Source organism: Xenopus laevis, chromosome 4L (genome assembly GCF_017654675.1).
Source record: "Xenopus laevis strain J_2021 chromosome 4L, Xenopus_laevis_v10.1, whole genome shotgun sequence".
NCBI lineage: Eukaryota > Metazoa > Chordata > Amphibia > Anura > Pipidae > Xenopus > Xenopus laevis.
The window spans coordinates 15,438,813-15,453,123 of NC_054377.1; the positions used below are offsets into that span (position 1 = coordinate 15,438,813).

Here is a 14,311-nt window from a genome sequence, read left to right on the forward strand (position 1 = left end):
ATGGTCACCCAGAAGCACAGGGCCTATGGCATTGGCACAATGATGGTTTTTATGTCAGTACTGTAGATTCTACCACGGGTGGTACACAAAAGGTTAATGAGCACAAACTTTTGAATGAAGCTTGGCACAGAGACAAGACTGTCACATAGAATTAACCTTGTTTTACTCAGCAATAAATCAAGCACAAACCATGTATTGTTTTCTAAAGCCATAACCGGACAGTATAATGACCCTTTAAGGGGCTGAATCACTTCAGCAATTTTTGAGGACAAAAAACTGACTGTGTAAACAGACATTGGCTCCTTTCCTGCTCCTCTCTGCCATCCTCTCCCACTCCATCTATCTGTCTGAGCCAGGCAGCTTCTTCTCATTCCACTGATTCCAGCAAGAGATTTCTAAAAAGGATTAGAAACCAAAGTGGCAGAAGACCAATGAACTTGTCACACCACAGTATTTCCAGCTGAATGTCTCAAGTGACACATTGCCAGCGCCCATGAATTCCTGCCCTAATCAAAAGCAACCGACTAGATGTTTGATAGAATGGAATGGATTTATAGTCATTTTACATATATTGTAGCATTGAACTTATCTTACATTAGGTTACCCTATACCTGTCTTTAGGGTCCCCATTAGAAATCACGGTGCCCCGTATGACTAATTTTTTGTGGCGACAGGGCCCCCATAAAAGTTTTTTCAAATAATTGGTGGTCAGGGCACCCCTAAAAGATTAAAAAAAAATTGGTGACTAGGGCCTCCCTATAAGTTAAAAAAAAAAAACATTGGCGCCAGCGCTCCCCATACAAGTTAAGAAACAAATTGAGGCCCCAGAGAATTTATTAAAAAAAACATTGGTGGCAGGGGCCTACAGACTATTAAAATAATACATTGGTGGCCAGGGGTTTAAAAAAAAATAGGACTTTAATTGCGGCTCCTTTCAGGACTTCAGCTCGGGTCTTTTCGTGACTTCGGCTTTAGAGGCGGCACGGCTTTGGCGATGTCAAGTGGGGCCTGGCTATTTCAAATAATGCAGAACAGCCGGCCCCCCTTTAGGCCCGGGCCCGGAACACTTGTACCCCCTAATGGTGGCCCTGCCTGTCTTCTTACACAATAAAACTAGGATTTCAATTTTAAATTATATGATGTATATAATATACTATATACAAGTGGTTGGCCCCCATACAGGAGTTGGATTAGTGCCATAGGTGCTTAGCCTGAAGGCTAAATTACATGAAATTTGGGAAGAAAGCCTACATGCTCTCCCCAATACACCTGAAAGTCCCGTTTAAAGGTCAAATTTTAGGGCAAAAACATCCTTGCTGCCCTTCATATTCTTGAAACAAATGCTAAACAACTATTTCACCAATGTTTTGAAATGGGGAAAAAAAATAAAAATGAAGACCAATTGAAGTTGCAAAGAATTATTCATACTAATGGGGGAATGTAATATGTTTCACTGGAGCGCTTGCAAACATTAGCAACCATGTTTGCTTCCTTTTTGACTGATTTAAGATCCCAACGACTTCATTTGCTATAAACAAATGGCTTTTGCGAACATTTGCAGCAAAAAAAATTTAGCAACAAAATATTTAACGACAAAATATTTAACTGAACTCCAGAGCAGGTGTTAACACTAAACCTTTGCTTAGCGAAAATGCACAATGTATTCTTCGCCAACAACTGATTTTACATTGTGAGCGGTGCTAAACATTTGCAAAGATGGCATTTTAATTAATTACATTCCCCCTTAAAGGAGAAGGAATGTCTTCTTCCACTTGGGGGTGCCAAATGTTAGGCACCCCCAAGTGAATGTATTTACTTACCTGAAACCCCGGGCCGGTGCTCCTATCAGGAGAAAAATGCACCAGCCCATGGTTTTGGAAGCACCACTGATATTGATCTTCCGTCTTCTTCTTTCTTCAAATGTCCCGGGGCTGACGCATGTGCAGTAGAACAGAATAGCCGACTTTTTAGTTAAAGTTAAAGTAAAAGAAGAAGCCGGAAGAGAATCGATCCGTGGTGCTTGCTGGAAAAGGCAATGTGCAAGGGGCAGTGCAGATTTTCACATCTGGCAGATACACCTGAAAGTCTAGCTTGAAGAACATTGTATCATCAGGCTCAGAATCAAAATTTAATCCGTAGCACTCCATGTCTGTTTTATACACCTGTAATGTCAGCTCCAGAGGGAAGTCACTAGAGAGCAGCAAATAGCAGGCCACACATTGTACTGAGCTTTTACAGGGGCTGCATTCCAACAATGAGGAGAAAAAAAACATTAAAAAAAATAGAAGCAGAACCATTTTAAATATTCAATTACAAATGTTTAAATATCTCACAGTATTATTTTATATTATTGCAGTTGTGCTGATGGACAATAATTGCGAACACATTGAAGAACCATTCACAATATGGGGAAACACATAGTATAACCCCCCCCCAAGGACATACAATGAGTCTCGGCCAATGAATGTCCTGACCACCTGGTTTCCACACAGCCATATATCCCCCATTTTTCTTAGCTCCTCTGATTTAACCATCCAAACAAGCACGCAGGATAATGAGCTTCAGAATCTGACTTTTTCACACTAATGCTGAAATCTTCACATTATTTTTCAAGAAAAGATTTCGGTTTCATGTAAAAACAGATGTGGATTTTATTATGGTTAAATTCAGCTTGTTCAAGACTTTAATCTGTTATAGTTATTTTAACTTCTGGTCAGTTCTCATTATGATAGAAGTATGTGGAATCCCTTCTATCTACTGGAATTGGCTATTTATGCCAGACCTATCATTGCATGCACAGGTACCACCACATAATACAATGACCTGGACAATTCTGTGCTTCCTGCTTTGTGGAAACAATTTGGGGAAGGACCTTTCTTTATATCAGCCTAATAACCATGTGCACCAACCAACATCCATACAGAATTGGTTTGCAGAAAAGAAAGTGGAAGAACGTGACTGGCTTGCACAAAGCCTTGGCCTCAACCCAACTGAACACCTGTGGGATGAACTGGAACACCAGGCATGATCACCCAACATCAGTGCTCAACCTCTGACATACAGCATGGAAGCAAATCTCACCAACAATGATCCAACATCTAGTGGAAAGCCGTCCCTGAAGAGCAGAAGGTAAAGGCTGTTTTCGCAGCAAAAAGAGGACCAAAGAGATAAGAGATATGTAAAGAGATAACCCTTGGTTATCGAATGAGATTTTGGACAGGCATATATTTACATACATTAATTTGCTGATATGGTGCATAAAGTGTTGATAGGATTTGTACACCTTTATTTCTTTTAATTTAATGCAAAATGATCTTTCATTAATGAACCTCAGTTGGGCAAAACTGTACAATGTTAGGGTCCAGGGATCCCTCTCTATGAACCAGGAAACCTTCTCTAGGAATATACTGTATCTTGGTTTTGATTGATAAATGCCATATTTGTACTCCATAAATTTCTCACAGGATCAGATCCGGCAATGTCAGGGAATGAAGAATTGGGTTGGAGTGCATTACACTGGGTACATAAGGAGAGGCGCATTTCGTGAGTTTATTTGTATTTTCTTGAAGAGAAGAACCATATACCTTTGGTTAAATCAGTATGCTACACTTCAACAATCTGAAGTATGGATATACAGGATTCCTTAACGTTTGGCCAAACTGTATCCCAGCCTTCATGCCCTGAAAAACTGAAAGAAACTTTTTTTAAGTGATGCAAATTTTAATACAAACACTATAGTTCATTTTGGTAATTAGCCGAATTATGTAGAACGTAGTAGAGTGGTGGAGACACTGCTCTTCCCATGCTACAGGTCTCACTCCCTACTAAAACGCAAACACACTCATGCACCATAATGCATTGTTAGTAAAAACCAGGTACTTAGTTGGCATGCCTCCAACTGAACCATAAAATGGAAGTCATATGAACCTTTATATATATGGTCAGCAGTGGCCAGTCCCTAGAGCAGTGATCCCCAACATGTTGCTACCCAACCCTTTGGATGTTGCTCCCAGTGGCCTCAAAGCAGGTGCTTATTTTTTGAATTCCAGGCTTTGAGGCAAGTTTTGGTTGTATAAAACCAGGTACACTGACAAACAGAGTCTCCTGTAGGCTGACAGTCCACATAGGGGCTATCAAATATCAGGGCCAATCACAGCACTTATTTGACACCCCCAGGAACTTTAACATGATTGTGATGCTCCCCAACTCTTTTTATAACTGAATGTGGCTCATGGGTAAACATGATTGTGGACCCTGCCCAAGAAATTCAACATGATCCAGTAGCCACAACCTTTCCATCCTTCTAATATGATACTCGGTCACAATACAAATGGTGATCATAACTCACTTCTCACAAATAGTGAATATTTTTTATTTAGCCTAGAAATGAATCAGTAAATAGGTTTGTTATGCTCCCAACTCTTTTTATAACTGATTGTGGCTCGTGGTTAAACAAGACTGCAGAAATGAATCAGCAAATAGGTTATTTTTATTAGTCCTAGCAATTTAAGGCTACCCATTCAGATTACATCATTAGCATAGAGCCTGTTTTTGATGTAGAAGGGTCAGAAATCTACTTGTAAACTTGTCTTAATCTAGTTTCAGAAAAGAATTGATATTGGAATCATGTTCTGCCCTCCAGTGGCGAGAACTGACAGTGACATAGGACAGTTAGCAGATTATCTAATATAGTAAAATAGAAAAGCAACAATAGTCATTTTTAAACCAAAATCCTAAGTGGTGGCTGTGCACACTAGTTTTAAGAATTTCCCCACTTTTCAGCGCATCCAGCAAGCTACTAAGGAAAAATCCCTGTAATCTTGCCAATATGTGGCCACTGAGGTTTGGCACACGAAACTCTGTACTAGATTAAGGTGGTAAAACAGGAATGTTTGAAGGAGCAAAGGGTGTGAAAGAAGTTTATTGTGCCATTCAACATTACAATAGGCTACATTGTGTGCTTGCTTACACAGGTATGCAAAACACCTGCCACTGTGTGGGTATTCCTATGCCATACTAATCCTATGCCAATCCCAGAGTAGGTGTTTCTTTCTCCACGGAGTAGGCTTCAGAACAGGGGCATCAAACTAGTGGCCTTCAAGCTGCTGCAAACTACAAATCTCAATGTGCAGTCGTTCTTTTTATAAGCCATTTGTAGTTCAGTAGAAATACATGATAATTTGACGAGATTTTCATGTTGCTAGGTTGAGACCGCTGGTCTGCACCCTATACATAGCAGCCAACAGTCACAGCCCTATAGTATATACTGTACCATTGCTCCCCAACCAGTGGCTCATGAGCAACATGTTGCTCACCGACCCCTTGGACATTGCCTGTAATGGCCTCAAATCAGGTGCTTAGTTTTGAATTCCAGGCTTGGAGGCAAGATTTGGTTGCATAAAAAACAGTTGTACTGCCAACCCTGTAGGCTGATAGTCCACATAGGGGCTACCAAATGGCAAATCACAGCACTTATTTTGCACCATCCAGGAACCTTTTTCATGCTTGTGTTGCTCCCCAACTCTTTTTACATCTGAATGTGGCTCACAGGCAAAAAAGGTTGGGGACCCCTAGTATATACTCTCTATGTTCTTATTGTTATGCCTTTTGCTAAAAACCTTCTGAAAAAAGGTGCATCCTGGGAGCATTTCCTTTTGTACCCGGGACTTAAATTCACTTTATTTACATGCACATTTTAAGGACCCATCCCTCCCACTGGCATAGCCTTCAAATGCAACTCCCCCATCTCGACCGCAATAGTGCTGGAATTGTGGGGGGGAAACAGTGCAGTTTGGGTAAAAAAAAAAAAAACACGGTGAATTGCATTTAAAAAGAGTGGAATTTTGTACTTCATAATGAAATGGTCAAAGAAATCTATACCTTTGCCAGTATTGATTGGTAAATGTCCCTTTCCTATCATTTAACAGAATTTGTATATATAGTTTTGTTCAAATGAAGCCACCAGTTCACTGAAAAGCCCTCTGTATAAATAAAGCCCTCCCCCCAGCTGCACCCCAGAAGGAGATGATCCATAGGTCCAAGGGTTAGATCCTAAAATAATGATACAATTACATAGCCAATGTTATATGGAATTGTATGGACACTCTAGGGACCACGCTCACATGAATGGAAGAATATGGATAGCCTGGCAATAAGCATGTATACCTTCTGCGAGGAGGCGGGGGAGCAGTCTATAAAGTTACAAAGGATACAATATCACAGATAATTTAGCCGCTTGCATTAATAACATGAACCATTATTTCCTTTGCATAAGCTACCCCTGCGCGCCACCTCCCCTAGCCATGTCTCTCAAAGAAATCAAGCTATCATGAGTAATGTCAGGAACACGTGTAACATAAACCCAATTTTCAAGTTGTTCTTAATCTGACGGAAATTGCATGGAACATTCGCGTCTTTCTTAATGAGGTCTACAGAACAGGGCCTAATCTTCTGTAATCACATTTCATTTCCTTTTACTGAAGCTGTGGTTACATACAGAAGGGAATCCCTTTTAATTGCAACCCAGGGTTTATCATAACACTTTCATGTGAAATAAAGCCCTTTGCAGAAATTAGCACTGTGCATACTGAGCGCATGATGTCAGCATATCGCATTAGCCTTGCGTCTCCTGGTTTCATGGATACAATATCTATCTGTGACTACAACACAACTGAATCCTTTTCCCATGACCTTTCCATGAGCAGAAAAATCTATTATTTTTTTATGGTTTCTTCATTAATGTCTTTTTATGTTTTTTTCTTCTACACTTATTCCCAAGAGAACAAAAGGCTAGATGTTCCATGAAAACTCCCAGAGCCCTATGTATGTATTTACTGGATTTCTGTTATATTTGCCCTGTAGATTTTTACAATTTCAGACAGATAGATAAGGGTAGCCAAGATGGACCCTACATAAAGGGAGACATATACAGACAGAGTCAGACTGGGCCGGTGGGACAGCGGGAAAAAAACTGGTGGCTTTGGCCCTCATGGGCCACCCAAGCTACCCTACCTTCCTCGATCCAGACTTGATTGTGGCTTCCCCCATTGCCCACCATCCCTGATTAAAAGTTAAAGGGATCCTGTCATCGGAAAACATGTTTTTTTCAAAACGCATCAGTTAATAGTGCTACTCCAGCAGAATTCTGCACTGAAATCCATTTCTCAAAAGAGCAAACAGATTTTTTTATATTCAATTTTGAAATCTGACATGGGGCTAGACATTTTGTCAATTTCCCAGCTGCCCCTGGTCATGTGACTTGTGCCTGCACTTTAGGAGAGAGATGCTTTCTGGCAGGCTGCTGTTTTTCCTTCTCAATATAACTGAATGTGTCTCAGTCGGACATGGGTTTTTACTATTGAGTGTTGTTCTTAGATCTACCAGGCAGCTGTTATCTTGTGTTAGGGAGCTGTTATCTGGTTACCTTCCCATTGTTCTTTTGTTTGACTGCTGGGGGGAAAAGGGAGGGGGGTGATATCACTCCAACTTGCAGTACAGCAGTAAAGAGTGATTGATGTTTATCAGAGCACAAGTCACATGACTTGGGGTAGTTGGGAAATTGACAATATGTCTAGCCCCATGTCAGATTTCAAAATTGAATATAAAAAAATCTGTTTGCTCTTTTGAGAAATGAATTTCTGCTGGAGCAGCACTATTAACTGATTCATTTTGAATGAATGGAGTAACAGCCCCGGTGGGCCTCGGACACCCGAGTCCACCACATTTATCGTGTCCTCTCCCAACAAGCCTGAATAGTTCTCCATCATGATCAGATTTTGGCCTGTCAGCTCAATTTGGCCAACTATGGACTGATGAGCCAACCATTAAATCAAAATGGAGGCCTATGATGGCTCCTTAGGAGAGGATCACATCCACATGCCAATATTGTCCTTGTCCAACAGGCTGTTTGGCAACCCTATAATATCCTAGAAATACAGTAACTAGCATGTGGCCAACAGTTGAGTCAACATAGTTACATAGTTAAATCAGGTTGAAAAAAGACAAAGTCCACAAAGTTCAATCCCTCCAAATGAAAACCCAGCATTCATATACACACTCCTCCATACTTTCACATAAATTATATATACCCATATCTATACTAACTACATAATTTAGAATCACAATAGCCTTTGATATTATGTCTATCCAAGAAATCATCCAAGTCCCTCTTATAGTCATTAACAGAACCAGCATCACAACATCACCCGGCAGTGCATTCCACAACCTCACTGTGAAGAAATACCTACATTGCTTCAAATGAAAGTTCTTTTCTTCTAGTCAGGCCTATCAGCTTCTGGATGGCCCGGAAATAGAAAACCCAGTGGTGGGTAGTAGTACTGACTGATGTGTATTTCATGTATATGTTTGCAAAACATTATCTTTCCAAAGATCCTAATTGAACCATGGATACAAGGAGACAGTCAGAAAAAGCGTTTGTATGGTATGTTATAGCCTATAAAACTAAGACTCATTTATAAAAGGTGCAACTGACCATACAGCATTTTCTCCCTATAATTCCACCAGAACGGCACCCACTGCCTCTGGGTACTGTGCACATCATTCACATTAACAGGTGTAACCAACACACTGGCATTTTATTGTACAAGAGATTGTTTGCCTTCCATACTCCTGCTAAATGGAGCCCATTTTCTATTATAAACACTTAAAAATATGAATATTTTCCATTTTCCTAGCCATACACTGTATTTAGTGATTATGAGGCAGGCTTGCAGAACACACTGTTACTCACGCCATTAGAGATATGAGCCTCTCTTGCCTACGCAGACAACATCTCACCTTGGGGAAAATCGAATGCCTTTCTCTACCGAACATGATTGTGCCTTGTGGTAAGTTCTGTGGTAAGAGCCAGAAAACTCAGCCTCATCAGTTCCGGATTCCTGTACTCATTAGCACTTTCCTGGAATGCTGTATTGAATTAGACGTGTATTACTTTTTATGGCCAGCCTTATTTCCCACACAAGGAATCTTTCGGTCAGTGGTATAAACATGGGATTCCAGGAATTCCACTTGCGAAAGTATGAAGGTACGGGGTGGTGTATTTATAAACGCTATTCCATTCACAGTTTAAATATGAAAGAACTTGATGCTTCCCCTAAAAACCCACCACCCACGTGTCTGCAAAGAGACATGTACGTTGTTAATGAAGATTGCCTACAAATACTGAACATTGCTGAAGAGAGAACAGGCATTTACTCAACAGGCTTATACTTTAGAGACATATTCAAGTAATGGTCCTTTGTAGGCAACATTAATACTTGTTCAGCTTGACGTCATACTCTTGACTTAGCTGTCATTGTCTCAGGCTGGCTAGCCTCAAACTTATCTCCATAGACCTACAAAAGGAACTAGAGTTAGATGAATGGGGACATACTTCTACTAGCATAGACACTGAATCATCTAATCCAATACAAAGTAATGCCTAATGTTGCACATCCTGTACTAGAAAGAAATTTGTAGCCACAACAGCTTTGTTATCTATTATTTTGAGGCCCCAGGCTTTCTTCTGCATCACCAGAGAAGAACCTGTTCTCCTGAGGTCCCAGGGTGATTAGGCAGAGAAGATATAAAAGTATAATGCCTGAGGTTAGGACGGACACAGGCAACATGATAAACGGGTCAATACTGAGGTTGTAGGATAGACACAAAGGCAGCAGTTAACACCACGGTGTGCATACAAGTGAGAAGACCCACCAGCTGTAACACCCCTTACAAAGAACCCATAAAACTCTGCTGCTATGGACATTTTGATGTACTAATCTAATGATGAAGTCATAATCTTCAATTAGTTGTAATTGTCTCAGGCTGGTTAGCCTCAAACTTATTTCCATAGACCTACAAAAGGAACTAGAGTTAGATGAATCGGGACATACTTCTATTAGCATAGACACTGAATCATCTAATCCAATACAAAGTGACGCCTAATGTTGCACATCCTGTACTAAAAAGAAATGTGTAGCCACAACAGCTTCGTTATCTATTATTTTGAGGCTCCAGGCTTTCTTCTGCATCACCAGAGAAGAACCTGTTCTCCTGAGGTCCCAGGGTGATTAGGCAGAGAAGATATAAAAGTATAATGCCTGAGGTTAGGACGGACACAGGCAACATGAAAAACGGGTCAATATTGAGGTTGTAGGATAGACACAAAGGCAGCAGTTAACACCACGGTGTGCATACAAGTGAGAAGACCAACCAGCTGTAACACCCCTTACAAAGAACCCATAAAACTCTGCTGCTATGGACATTTTGATGTACTAATCTAATGATGAAGTCATAATCTTCAATTAGCTGTAATTGTCTCAGGCTGGTTAGCCTCAAACTTATCTCCATAGACCTACAAAAGGCACTAGAGTTAGATGAATGGGGACATACTTCTACTAGCATAGACACTGAATCATCTAATCCAATACAAAGTGATGCCTAATCTTGCAAAGAAATTTGTAGCCACAACAACTTCGTTATCTATTATTTTGAGGCCCCAGGCTTTCTTCTGCATCACCAGAGAAGAACCTGTACTCCTGAGGTTCCAGAATGGCTGCCCCCATTGCTACACAGCAGTTTATTTATATAAACAATAGTAGTGTTTCTGAAGCAAACACAGCAGTTTTACCCGTGCAGGGCAACACTGCATTTTATTTTCATTACTTTAAAACGCTTTTATTTTTGGACGTTTCTGTTCCTTTAAGAAAAAGAAGAACACGCAAGTGTTCCCTTGTGTGATATCCTTAATAAGGACTTAATTTAGCCTACACACTTTAGATTGTACTTACAGTGCAATTGAGGGTTGTAGTACAACAAAATCTCAGCTGTAGTTTCTGGTCACTGCAGAATACAGAGTGTGGGTGGGAGTTGTAGTTCCACACAGTCACAGCAATGGTATCTGCAATCTTCAATCACCACAAAGTTACTTCTGTCCTCTCCATTGTAGCTCTATTAGGGGAAGAGAGATATAGAGGTGTATTACCCCTTACACTTGTTCTCCCTTATACTTAAAGGGATTCTGTCATGATTATTACCAACATATCTAGCACTGAGTTTTTGCCACGACCATCTGGTTGCGGCAGGAAGAATCGCAGGGTGCGGATCTGGGCCGGTGGGGCCCACCGGGTTTTTCCTGGTGTCCTGCCAGCCCAGTCCAACCCTGAATGGGACACTAGGAGATAGGGAAAGGTGGAGGAATGGCACAGGGAGAGACATAGAAAGAAGCAAAAGCAAGAAGAGAAGTTTAAAGGGGGTTGAATGAGATGGATCTTAGGGAGTTACTGGATAACACAAGAAATGAGGAAAGACCACCAGAAAGCAAGAAAAATGGGCAAGAGAAAAAAGGAAAGAGGGGAAACAGAAGCGAGAGGGGCCTTGAAACATAACCTGTAAATGGCAGAAAATGGAATTTGAAGGGATCACAGTTTACGATTTACATAATGAATGGAAAAGAAACCTATTTATAAAAGCACAAGGCGGTCAGGAGATGCAAATTGTTGGTTTTCCTGGGGTGCTAGAAAACTTAGTGACTAAGCCCATTCACCTGCACTCTTCTTAAAGCTCGAGTTGGACCTTTGACCTTAGCTGGAGTGATTTTTCACAGGGCAGTTAAGATGGTGGTGGATAGGACCACAGAATGTAAAAACATGGCAATGTGACAATTTTGGAGACACCAGAGAAGAACAAGACAACTATAACCTTATTACTATTCCAGAGTCCCCACTTCTGTCCTATTGTAAACTGGCCATGCTGCTATATTCCTGGCACTCCATAGCAGTTGTTAAACTAAATCTGACTGCATCATGTTTGCATATCATCAACCGGAGGATTACTGGGGGCCTCCCTGTAAACAGAGGCTTGATCCATAGCCAGACCGTGAACTTGAAATTCGCTCACCAAAATGTGCTTTTCTACAATTCTAAGCACTGGTCCATTAGACATTAACTAATACACGTTGTGCCTGTTGGGCAACCATGGATACACATAGGGAACTTATATATTAAAAATTGTCAAAAAAATCGATGATTGCCCAACAGGCACTACCGTTGCTAGTATTTCTTATGATGCAGATCAATAGGTTAATATTACTATCCTATTGACACCGATAATTTTAGACATCCATAATCATATTAAATAGACTTTACCAATTTAAGCAGCTGGGCCATCTCCCTAGGTAGCGGGGCTGTACAGACCTCCAAGGCTCCCAAGGAGGGATCAGGTGAAACTGGGCTGGTGTCTGGCAAAGGCTGCTGCTCTGGGAGAGAAGGAGGGGAGCAGCCACCATCTTGGCCAGGAGTAAGTGTGTACTGCTCCAGTTTTTTAGCTGCTTCTGAACGGACCTGCTGGGGATTTTTCCCCATTGCAGGTTCCAGGAGGTGCCCAGTTACTTGGTACAGTCAGGGTGCAGTCGACTGATTTCAACGTGAAATCCCCCAAATAATGTTTCCATCTATGAAAATTGTAGAATAAATGAGCGAAGCTGAGGCTGTTGAATTAATACTATATATTTCCATAACAGCAAAGTTACAATTTGAGGTAGGCTGTAATTAGCATGTATAACCAGTCTATCATTTATATCTATATTCTCCTGCATCTGTGGCATTAAATTTCACAACTCTGTATTCTGAGCCCAATATACACAGAGAGGCCTTCAATTTAATACAGAAGAGGGCATTTTAGTCTTGCCTTAAACTAAACAGAATAATTCTAACTGCAATTCACATAAATTGTATAAACGTTCTGCACCATCAGCGTCCCGTTCTTTCTTTTCAGTCTAAACTTTAGGGTAGACACATGCCAAGATTTGGGGAGAATCGCCTCCTTTTCGGGCGACTATTCTAAATAGAATCTAAATTGCCAGTGGGATGGCACTCGGAGCGTTTCATTTTCTGAAGTCGTCTGAAGTTTTCTCGTGAGGCAACTTTGAGTTTTTTGAAGCGCTCCCACTGCCATCCTGCCGGCGATTTACATTCTAGCCGGCAGGAAGGCAGTTCAGGGAATTTAGTAGCCCGAAAAGGAGGCGATTCTCCCAGAATCTTGGCATGTGTCTACCCTAAAGTTTAGACTGAAAAGAAAGAATGGGGCGATTTGTTGCCGGGTGACTAAATCTCCCTGAATCTTTGCGTATATCTTAATATAATATTTAATTTTTTTCTGGTTTTTGAGTTATTTAGCTTTTTATTCAGCAGCTCTATAGTTTGCAATGTCCAAAATTTGGTTGCTAGGGTCCAAATTACCTTAGCAACCGTGTATTGAATTGAATAAGAGACTGGAATATGAATAGTAGAGGCCTGAATAGAAAGATAACAAATAAAAAGCAGCAATAACAATACATTTGTAGCGTTACAGAGTTTTTGTTTTAGATAAGGTCAGTGACCCCCATTGAAAGCTAGAAGGAGTCAGAAGAAGGCAATCAATTCTATACTATAAGAATCAAGAAAATGATGGCCCCAGAAAAGTTGCTGAAATTCAGCCATTCTATAACATATTTAATGTTAACTTAAAGGTAAGCTCATAAGGCACATTCTCCACCAGCAGAAGAAGAAACAAAATCAATCGTGCTGCCTCTCACTGACTTTAATTGAAAGGACTTGTCAGCCCAATATATAAAGTGCAGTGTCAATGAGAGTCACTTTAGCCTTATCCACAAGATGCTATAACACAGAATGACTGTATAAAAGCCTATGGTGGAGAGGTGGCCATATGCAACAAGAAGCTGATGACTTTTAACTCCTTTAGACAATAGCTAACTAGCCCAGGTATGAGGTCCTGATACTGGATCTATCAGATAGGCGTCTATGCTAATGTCAGGTTGGCATGTTAAGGAGGCCCTTGTCTGATAGGTGTCTGTAGGCCTCAGCTCATGTTGGCCAAAATGTGCATAGATCAAAGTGCCACCTTAAACCCATGCTTACAGGGAACAGAATCAAAGCCTGCCCTTAGCTCAACACTTGAGGCCAAATAGATGTGTCTGGTAACTAGAACAGTGATCCCCAACCAGTGGCTACGCCCAACATGTTGCTCACCAAACCCTTGGATGTTGCTCTCAGTGGCCTTAAAGCAGGTGCTTATTTTTGAATTCCAGGCTTGGAGGCAAGTTTTTGTTGTGTACTGCCAAACAGAGCATCACGTAGGCTGCCTGTCCAAATAGGGGCTACCAACAGCTAATCACAGCACTTTGAATGGCACTTTGAATGGTCACTGAATGGTGAATCGGCAGATGACACTAAAGATGAAAAAAAAACAAGTTTACACCCGTGTGATGGACCAAAATTCCGCCTCGGGGATTCCACACACCAAATGGAATAAAATG

General features: G+C 40.9%; 1 long non-coding RNA gene across 1 annotated transcript; it reads right to left on the bottom strand.

Annotated features, from left to right (window-relative positions):
• Positions 1 to 141: 141 nt before the first annotated feature.
• On the bottom strand, positions 142 to 13,145 carry LOC121402935. Its single transcript, XR_005966873.1, has 2 exons — positions 10,788 to 13,145; positions 142 to 1,076 (listed from the first exon to the last, which is right to left on the bottom strand). It is a non-coding gene; the product is annotated as an uncharacterized LOC121402935 (long non-coding RNA).
• Positions 13,146 to 14,311: the final 1,166 nt, after the last annotated feature.